Here is a 10,206-nt window from a genome sequence, read left to right as displayed (position 1 = left end):
CATACGGATCATCCGTCTGCTAAAAATGTATAATGAGCACTTAAACACAAAACAAGATCAGCATGAGAGATGGCTCAACACCTCACAGTGTTAAATAAAAACAGTAGAAGATGTTTTTATATATACAAGGTGTGCTTTCTTCTCATATTATGACTGATTTTGTACTTAGATTAAGCAGAAGATGAAGCCTGCACTGAAAAAAATGATTTAGGCCTCTATTAAATTAAACATAATTCAATTTAGTTTATTTTAAACAATTTAATTTAGTTGTTGATTTTATTCAATTATTATTAATCGGGTTTAAGTGAATTAGATGTGTTTTGAACCAATCTAAATTAATTAATTAAAGTCTATTAGAAAAAATTATGTTAGCTTTGTGCGCATGCGTGTTATGTTCCGTTGCCTCGGCGCCAAAGCCCAAAGGAAGGTTTACAGAATCCAGTCAGATTGAAGCAAGACGCCACAGCCGGATTTCTGTACATCCATTTGCACAGTAAGTCACATTTTATATTGTACCAGACTGTTTATTAAAGAAAAACTTTGTGGGTAACATAAACGCATAAAATGGTCTCTCGTTCGGACTGTCTATTTTGGTCGTTTTTAAATTTCACAGCGACCAGCCGTCGAGCGCGCTCGCAAGTTAAGCTAACAGTTAACGTTACACACGGTTTGACAAATCTCGTTTTTATGTCGCAGAATATATTAAAGATTCTTTTTAGCAAGAATGTAGTTATGTAGACTTGATATATAATGTTTTTTAATGAAGTAAATGGCTATTTTCAAGAGAATAAGCATTTTCTTTGATGTGACGACAGTGTCCGTGATCCGCCATTCCAAACGAAAAAAGCTTCGTTGCTAACGTTAGCTCAGTCCTTTGTGAATTTACCGTGGCTTTTACTATGGTTAACATTAAGCATGCGTTTAGATAGTTGTGAACGGACAGTACCATACAGATTTTGTTATAGAACGATTTGGTCTGGCGTTAGGGCACTACTGACTGTCTTAGGAGGTTGTCGAATGTGTGCCCATACTGGCGTAACATTAACTTTTAACGTAAAGGGCGTCCATTTATAGTTCTTTATTTTTTTACGTGAGATGCTGTAATTATGTCTTTGGGGTTATAATGCACTTAATAGGCTAACTTATATTCACAGCAAGTGTTTATCAGCCACCGATAAACGTCCAGCGCAGGGGTTAACTTAATGTGACTTTTTCCATATTCATAAAGTGCCTTTTACATCAACGATAATGTAATTTAATTAAAATAATATCCTTTAAATAAGCTGAAGCAATCATTTAGTTGTTCAAACGTAAAACACATGCAGACGAGTGCTAAAACTTCATGGAAAATATTGTGGTTAAAATAAATTGACATTTTTAAGACATGGCGTTGAAGAATGGAATTTAATGCAGTGCTTTGACTGGTCTGAGACAGACTTTATATCGTATCAATCAGCCAGTGACGATTATCTTAATCATATTAATCACGTTCAGCAATTTGTTCAATAAGTAATTTATCTAAATGTATGTTGCCTAATATAATTAATCGGTAAACAATATGTTGATTAAGAAGTTGGTCATGTTGTAACTTATGCTGAATTTTGAACCTAAATGATAATCATGTGCTTCCTTTCATTTGAGGTACTGTACAACAAGTTTCCTTTGCTGAGTTCCTTGGTCAGGGGTTTAAACACATTTTCTGTCCAGTACTGCAGTTGGAATTTTCCATCAACATTTTTATGGTAAGTAACTGCAAAACATTTATCACTACACATTACAGTAAACAGTTTCTTAACTGAATATGTTGCTCTGAAAAATCTAAATAGTCCCAAAAAAGGAAATTTACTCACTATTCACTCACCATGTTTCCATGGTTCCAAACCTTTGAGTTTCTTTTATCTGTTGAACACAAGACAAAATATTTTGAAGAGTGTTAGAAACCAGTAATCATTGACATTCATAGTAGGAAAAACATATTATGGAAGTCAATGGTTACCGGTTTTCATCATTTTTCAAATTATCTTATGTTGTGTTTATCAGAACAAAGAAACTCAAACAGGTTTGTGACAAGTAAAGAATAAGTAAATGTTATTGTTGCTTCCCTAGTTTTCACAGTACTAGGGTGCAGTAAGAGCACAAACACAGAGTTCAACTTTGATTCAACTCCGTGATTCTCTCAAGAGAGGCGACCAAAATGTCTGACCTGCCATAAAATGATTCGACTATCTGCCAACCAAGAGAGGTTATTCACCTTTTTTTTTCCTCCTGTACATTGCATCAACACAGCACAGCAAATATCAAAGTTGAAATTTAATTTGATTCAAAGAAGTGTCGCATCAGAATTTGGCTCAAAATTGCACAATAGAAATTCGGCCTTAAGCCTGGTTTGTACTTCTGCGTTGAGTGATTGGCGTGACCTACTGCGCCTGCCCTGTGTGCAGCTGAGCACTTAAACTTGTGCGCGCTGTTTGTGTTGTTCTACAATAACACTTACAAAAGCAGTAGGTTTATATGTTCCCTCTGTATGGAGTTTCTTCGCTTGGGTTTTGTTTTTTCTGAACACTACCTTAATGAACAAGCGGATAAAACTCGCTCATTCTGAGGCGGTAGCTGGCGGTCATGCAACAACTTTAATCATAAGGTAAACACAAAGCAACAGTTTCCACCTGGAGCTATTTCATGGGACTCTACACTTGTAAACACTAGCTCCAATGGGTTGGCGTGGCTCTCAACCCCGCCCACACACGTAAGCGCTACCAAGCCCACTAATAGAACGTGCGCTACGTGTTGTTGCGATGTGTAGTTACATTTTTGGAGAGATGCGCCACGGCAAGGGCTATTCAACTGCGCGCAGGCTGCGTCGGACCATACACGTGCATTTGACGCAGAAGTATAAATCAGCCTTTACATGTCTTTATCTTGGCTGAACATGTTAAATTACAAGGTAGTCGAAAAAAGAAATCACTTTAAATATAGTGTAACTAAACAAACTATTCACAAGTAAACAGTCTGTTGATTAAATAAATTTGAGTATCATTATAAATGTAATATACATGTAAGGGACAATCGTCAGATTTAGGTGTGTTAAAGAATATTAAGTGCACAACATCGAGGCAAAGTTTAATGTTTAGATTATTACTGCAAGTTGAAATTTAATATAGTTTTAACTTCTAAATATAACATTTTAAAAATAAATATATAGGCTATGTTCTGAATAATGCTCATGTCCATGCTTGTCATGCCACAAACATACTTATATTCTATGTATTTGACGATGCAGTCAATGCATGCACTGAAAAAAATATGCTTATAGGCTACCTTTACCTGCAGGTTTTGCTAGCTGGGCAAAACTTAGATAGGCTATTAATAATGGATATACATTAAAAATGTATAATTTTATTTGTGAAAGCAAGAGAGAAACTTGTGGGAGTGCTGTAATAAAGGAGTCTCAAATGACTAACAGTTGTGCATTACGGTAACGTGTTTTATTCGGGACATGGCATATGACAAATAATCGATAACATTTGAGCTGGTTTCAGTTATTAATTCTTTTTATTTTTAAAAATATTTATTTAACAGGTGGCGCAGTGGGAAGTGCTCTCACCTCACAGCAAGAAGGTCGCTAGTTCGATTCTTGACTGGATCAGTTGGCATTTCTGTGTGGAGTCTACATGATCTCCCCGCGTTCGCATGGGTTTCCTCCGGGTGCTCCGGTTTCCCCCACAAGTCCAAAGACATGCGCTATAGGGGAATTGGGTAAGTTAAATTGTCGTAGTGTGTGTGTGTGTAAATGAAAGTGTATGGATGTTTCCAAGTGATGGTTTGCAGCTGGAAGGGCATCCGCTGTGTAAAACATGCTGGATCAGTTGGCGGTTCATTTCGCTGTGGCGACACCAGATTAATAAAGGGATTAAGCCGAGAAGAAAATAAATTAATATTTATTTAACTTAATGTTAATATAACACTACTGATGATTTTTAGCTGAATCTGTGGTACATGGTGATCCAAATAATGGCAGCGAATGAGGATGGGTTTTTCAGTTTAAGAATAAAGTCCAAATCTAAAGCCATGGCTCCTGATGAAGGTCCTGTAAAGTGAAACGATTGGTCTGTGTAAGAAATGTAACATTATTTGCAATATTAGCATTAATCCACGGCCTGGTCAAACAGATGGTTTTTGGGTTGTGAGACGTAGTTTAGACGAAGTTGTCGGCGATTCTTCCTATTGTAAAGTCATGCAATGTTCAAGTCCCTGTCGCCGATCCATCTTGCAGTGAAAATAAAGCAGCAACGACTACTTTCAAATTGAACTCGGCATTAGTTAATGAATAAACTTAGAGACCTGGATATCGACACGTCTCTCTGCAACTGGATTATGGACTTTCTGTCTAAAAGACCTCAGAATGTTAGATCAGGCCACATCTGCTCCACCATCTTCACACTCAACCCTGGTGTACCACAGGGCTGTGTGCTGAGCCTCTTCCTCTACTTCTTTTTTACTATCAACTGTAGGCCTGTGAATAGATCCAACATCATCATCAAATTTGCAGATGACACCACAGTGATTGGTCTAATCAGCAATAATGATGAGACGGCCTACAGGGAGGCGATACATCATCTGTCCACTTGGCCACTACCAAGCCGACCAATCACAGAGCTTGTGCTACGTGTCATTGCGATGTGTAGTTACATTTTTTGAGAGGTGCACGTCAGCGACGCCGACGGCCACGGCGAAGGGCTATGCGTCAGCACCGTAGCATTGGCGTGCGTTTGACGCAGAAGTATAAATCAGCCTTAAGGAACAACACTTTCCTCAGAGCTGTCCCTTTTTCAACTCTATCCCCCACTAATTATTTTGCCCTCCTAATACACCCCCACTGTCCTCATAACTTGTACTCCTCATTATCATTGCACTATTTAACATTTGCACATTGAAAAATTACACATTCATTGCACTACATTAGACTGATTCATTCATTTGAACTATACATATACTGTACACTTGTAATTGTTTATCTACCTGTACACTTCTGATTATTAATAGCAACCTGTACATATAATAATTTATTTTAAATTTCTGTTTATAGCTAATACAACCTGTATATAATGTTGATAGTACATTCATCTGTAAATATCACTAAAGTTTTTCTATATCTGCACTTTATAACTTATACCTGTATCCTGCACTTGCTGCTATTGCACTGCTGGTTAGACCTAAACTGATTTTCGTTGCATTGTACTTGTACATGTGTAATGACAATAAAGTTTAATCTAATCTAATACATTTCTTAACGTTTTCCAATTTGTCATTTATGTATTTAACTAATCAAATTTGTATTATTTACAGACAACCAATGTCCATGTCAAAAGAGCGTCTATTCTTCAAGCTCTCTTTACTTACCTTGGTGAGGATGAGGCATGCCTGGTGAAAGAATACATGGTGAGTGCATCATAGTACTAGTGCTTGCACCTGGGCTATAAGAAAGAACTGCTTTGTTCAGAGGCTGAGGGTGGGGTTACAGTGGCCAATGAGACAAACAGAAACTTTTTTGAGTGCCATATTTGAATTAATAGGTGAACCTAATGTTGAACACATTATGGTCTATTCAAATCACATTGCGCTGCACAAACACTTGCTAGATTCGTGCAAGTAAGTTGCATACTAATTCAATGCAAAAGTATGAATAGAACAATGAACAAAATATTTTAATATCTCAAAAACAAAATTAATTTTAAAGAATTTGAAAATAGCGTTTTCACTGTATGTCAATGGCTTTTTTCTTTTTTTCAAATGCTTTCTATTTCCATTTATTTGTACATGAAGTTAAAAAAAAATGCCATTGGTCACTACACGCGTAAGAGCAACCTATTATCTTTTGCCTCAAACTCTTGCATTGTAATGGTAATACACACTGTTATTGAACCATGAGAAAACTATCAGCTTGTTGAGTGTGACATCACATCGCTTGACTATATCAAATAGTATTGGGAGACTCAACAAATGGTAATAATAAACATTTACAAAGCGATGTAATACTTTTTGAAAATCACAATATGTGCCTAATATTAGTATGCCTAAAAATACTAAATGATTAAAAGATGCATATGTTTCTTAATCCTTTGACGTTCTCAGCATTGGGTTCAGATCTGTGTTTGACCCCAGAGATATTCATTGTTTAATCCAGGGGTGTCCAAGCTTGGTCCTGGAGGGCCTGTGTCCTGCTAAGTTTAGTTCCAATTGCAATTCCAATTCCAAGTCCAATTAGACACACCTATGCTAGCTAATCAAGCTCTTACTAGGTGATCTAGAAACTATCTTGCCTCAACACACCTGCAAGGATGAGCTAAAATCGGCAGAACACTGGCCCTCCAAGAAGGAGTTTGGACACCCCTGTTTTAGTCTTTCTAAACAGTATTATTATTTCTAAATTACAAACAAATAGTCACAAAATTACAAGTAAACCACTTTTTTCCAAAAAAGAGAAAATTTATGTTTATGTTAAGATTAAAATTACTGTTTAAAAGCAACTTGACTTGTATTACATTTTTAGGTCAATGGGTGGCCGTACTAACAATCAAAAATGTATTGCTGAATAATTCTTCAAAAATGTTTAATCTAATAATGAAACATGACGTTTTTTTAAAGTATGAATTCAAGTTTTAAATTTGTATATTTACTTTTATACATTTAAAATATACTTAATATATTTAAATTATTTTGGTTTAATTAATGACACGTAAAAATACTAATTAAATAAATATACATGTCTATTAATTTGTCCAATTAAATTTGTTTTATTATCATTGTACTTTTTTTTATTATTTGCAGAGGTCCTGTGGGTCTTTGAAAAGTCTTAAGTATTAAATTAGATTTTTACAATTTAAGGTCATAAAAAGTCTTAAATTTGAGAGGTCTTAAATTTTGCATCAAGGTGTGACATTTCTACTGAATTTCATTCGCTGATGTTTATTTTACTTGTGCACAATTATTCTTAAGCCTTGTGTGCTGTTGAGAATATTAATTTGGAGACAGATTTCTTTGTTTGAGCTCATGAAAGTGAGACTTTTGCACACATTGTTTTGAAAGTTGCTTATTTACATTTTTTCAGACATATAGTAAACATAGTAAGTGTATTTATGCACACACACACACACACACACACACACACACACACACACACACACACACACACACACACACTATCATTTACTGTTAATACTCCAAAGAACTCAAAAAATATAAAAGCCAGAAACTTTTTTGCACAGGACTATCTAAATGGTTATGCTGTCAACTGATCATCAACAGTAAAAATGACAAAATATACATTTACCAAAAAGGGAAGATAACCAGCAACAATGCGTGATTACATGCTGTCATGGATTTCCATCCAAAAAATGTTTTAATGGAAGTCAATGGGGCAAAAAAACAGCAACTAACATAAAACTATCAAAAGGAAAGGGTAGTAAATTTAAATAATACAGAAGGGTTAAGGTGAACAATTGTGACCGGGTATATTGATATACAGTGGGTCTGATCAGAAGGTATTTCCACATTCAAGTGGCCAAATCTGTGGTTTTCAAGCCTTAAACCTTGGGTAATATTATTTAAATAATAATGCAATAATGCTTCCTTGACATTATATTTAGTTTTCAACGTATTACTGTATTGTTTGCCTTTCAATTATTTTTTCCAAAATTATTTTTAGTTAGTCTTAAAAGATCTTAAATTTACCCTGATAAAACCTGAATAAACCCTGTAAATAATTGTGAAGAAGTCGTACTTGCAGATCATGCACAAATATATGTACGCCAATATGCAATCATAAATGATTGTTATAATATTTCACAGGTATCAATGTGGGTGTGGGGAGGGCCATTAAGGTTTTGGTTTTATTTACATTTGATTTCTTCTGACTTTTTACAAAATATGTTTCAAAAACAATGTCTAATAATGGTTTCTTTTTATTTAAATATAGGGCAATCAAAAAGAAGAATTTTTGAAGGACCTGACAAACACCGCCATGGCCATATGTGTCATCAAAAAGGAAAGAGGAGATTATGAGGACATTGGCATCGTTGTGGATGGAACAGTGATTATTGAACAGATAAAATCTGTTGCACAAGCCTGTGCACTGATGTTGGGGGCAATTTATGTGCTTGATTTGGCCTACCCAAAATAACTCAAATACTATTACGAGTTTGCCCAAAAAGTACTTGTGCAAATGAACTCTGACAAGCTCTCCTCAAAGGTTCTCATACTGGAAAACAGTGTGATACTGTAATTTTAAGCATTGAAGTGTTAATAAATGCTCAACAACCAAATGTATATCATATACAAATTGCAGTTTAGTGTAGGAATTGTTTAATAAGTGAATTCAGTTTTCTTTGTGTGCAAAATTAATTAGCTGTAGGAACTTGTTTTAAATGGTGTGCGTGTGTGTGTGTGTGTGTGTGTGTGTGAGAGAGAGAGAGAGAGAGAGAACATGTGCATTCTATAAACTTTGTATTTATTCCATTTCATACAACTTGTAGTTGCTCAATATGTTAATGAGTAAATTTTTTAAGTTAATTAGTTGATTATTTTGTGTATTGGGGGTGTGTGTGTCATAAGGATTGCCGTTTGCTCCAAGACTTCATACAGTTTTCTTTTATGTGTTGGTTTAAATTAAATGTGCTGTACAAACTGTTTATTGTGTTATGGTGTGCTGCTAAAGCATTTTTAGGCAGTGATTTATGTTTTGTTAAAAAAAATGCATCTTAAAAAGTCATTAAAATGAATTCAAAACAAATGTGGTCAAGTGTCATTTCAAAGTGTATTTGCAAGCAATTTAATGATCATTTTAGACATCAAAAATAAATAGATATAAGTAGGAATAACATAATTAAATTATAGTGAACTAAATGAATTTCATTAGATAAATGTAACTAAATAAAATTGATTAAATCCAACTTATTTTGATTGTTTAAATCCAACACATATAAATTGAGTAAATCCAACCTAATTTGATTGTTTAAATCCAACACATATAAATTGAGTAAATCCAACTAAAATTGTTTGCTTAAACTTAACCCAATTCAATTATTTGCAACAGCTTGCCTTAAAAAAATTAAGTAAATCCAATGAATCATTTTTTTCAGTGTGGGCTCAGTTAACTGAGTCAAAATTAAATTTCAAAATTAAAATAAATAAATAAACACACAAATAAATAAATAAATAACATCCTCTAATGGACTTTTTATTGATTTGCTCATCAATGTCTTGTGCGTTGTCCTCTATCTTTTAGCAGTTTTACAATTTTTAAAAATCTGATTCATGCAAAACATTTATTTCAAACATTTAATTTCAGTTTGCTTTTTTTGTAGCTCAACAATGAAAGAAACAACCAAACAAAAGGTTACTTTAAATTAGAAATGATGATCTCTGTTTAAGGCATTCGCCCCAGCCTTCTCCCTCTCTTCTCAGATAGAATGGCGGACAAGGGTTACAATGGGCCAACTTTGGCCCGCGGGCCCTATTTTGGGCATCTCTGGTCTATATCAAAAAGAAAAGCACCTCCATTGACAAATGAATATTTCTATAATTGTAAAACAATATATACGTTTACATTAACCACTGAGCAGCAAACATTTGGCTCGAATTGTTATTAAACACTTAGAAAAGCCCCTTCCACTTTTTGTATTCAGCCTAAAACTATTATTGGCTCAGTTGATAAATGACATCACCCTCAAATCATTTTCAAGAAAAAACAAGGTTAACTTCTTGGCTAAGATCTGGCTTTGACAGAAAGGACGAATTACTGTAATATGAATGTTCCTATATGCCAGAATGAAAGCAATAAGGTTTGCAATACTGTTTAAATGCCAGGAATATCACAGTTCGGTTTTTTATTGAATTTTTAACAATACAATCAGATTTATAACTATAACATTGGATGACACCACAGCTGGGTCAGTTGGCGTTTCTGTGTGGAGTTTGCATGTTCTCCCCGTGTTGGCGTGGGTTTCCTCTGGATACACTTCCATATAGTGTATGTGTGTGAATGAGTGTGTATGGGTGTTTCCCGGTTGCAGCTGGAAGGGCATCCGCTGCATAAAACATGTGCTGGATGGGTTGTCGGTTCATTCCGCTGTGGCGACTCCTGATTAATAAGGGGACTAAGCTGAAAAGAAAATGAATGAATGAATGATGAATGAACATTGGGTGACA

At 34.9% G+C, this 10,206-nt stretch overlaps 2 long non-coding RNA genes across 2 annotated transcripts; one reads left to right on the top strand and one right to left on the bottom strand.

The window, feature by feature from the left end:
• Positions 1–238: 238 nt before the first annotated feature.
• On the top strand, positions 239–8,788 carry si:ch211-209j10.6. The gene is made up of 5 exons (NR_170133.1): positions 239–493; positions 1,642–1,742; positions 3,580–3,756; positions 5,347–5,439; positions 7,976–8,788. It is a non-coding gene; the product is annotated as a si:ch211-209j10.6 (long non-coding RNA).
• On the bottom strand, positions 8,436–10,184 carry LOC141380481 (uncharacterized). Its single transcript, XR_012398455.1, has 2 exons — positions 10,017–10,184; positions 8,436–9,152 (listed from the first exon to the last, which is right to left on the bottom strand). It is a non-coding gene; the product is annotated as an uncharacterized lncRNA (long non-coding RNA).
• Positions 10,185–10,206: the final 22 nt, after the last annotated feature.

This window comes from Danio rerio, chromosome 23 (genome assembly GCF_049306965.1).
Source record: "Danio rerio strain Tuebingen ecotype United States chromosome 23, GRCz12tu, whole genome shotgun sequence".
Taxonomy (NCBI): domain Eukaryota; kingdom Metazoa; phylum Chordata; class Actinopteri; order Cypriniformes; family Danionidae; genus Danio; species Danio rerio.
Note: the sequence above shows the minus strand (reverse complement) of the source record. Positions and strands in the feature narration are given on the sequence as shown.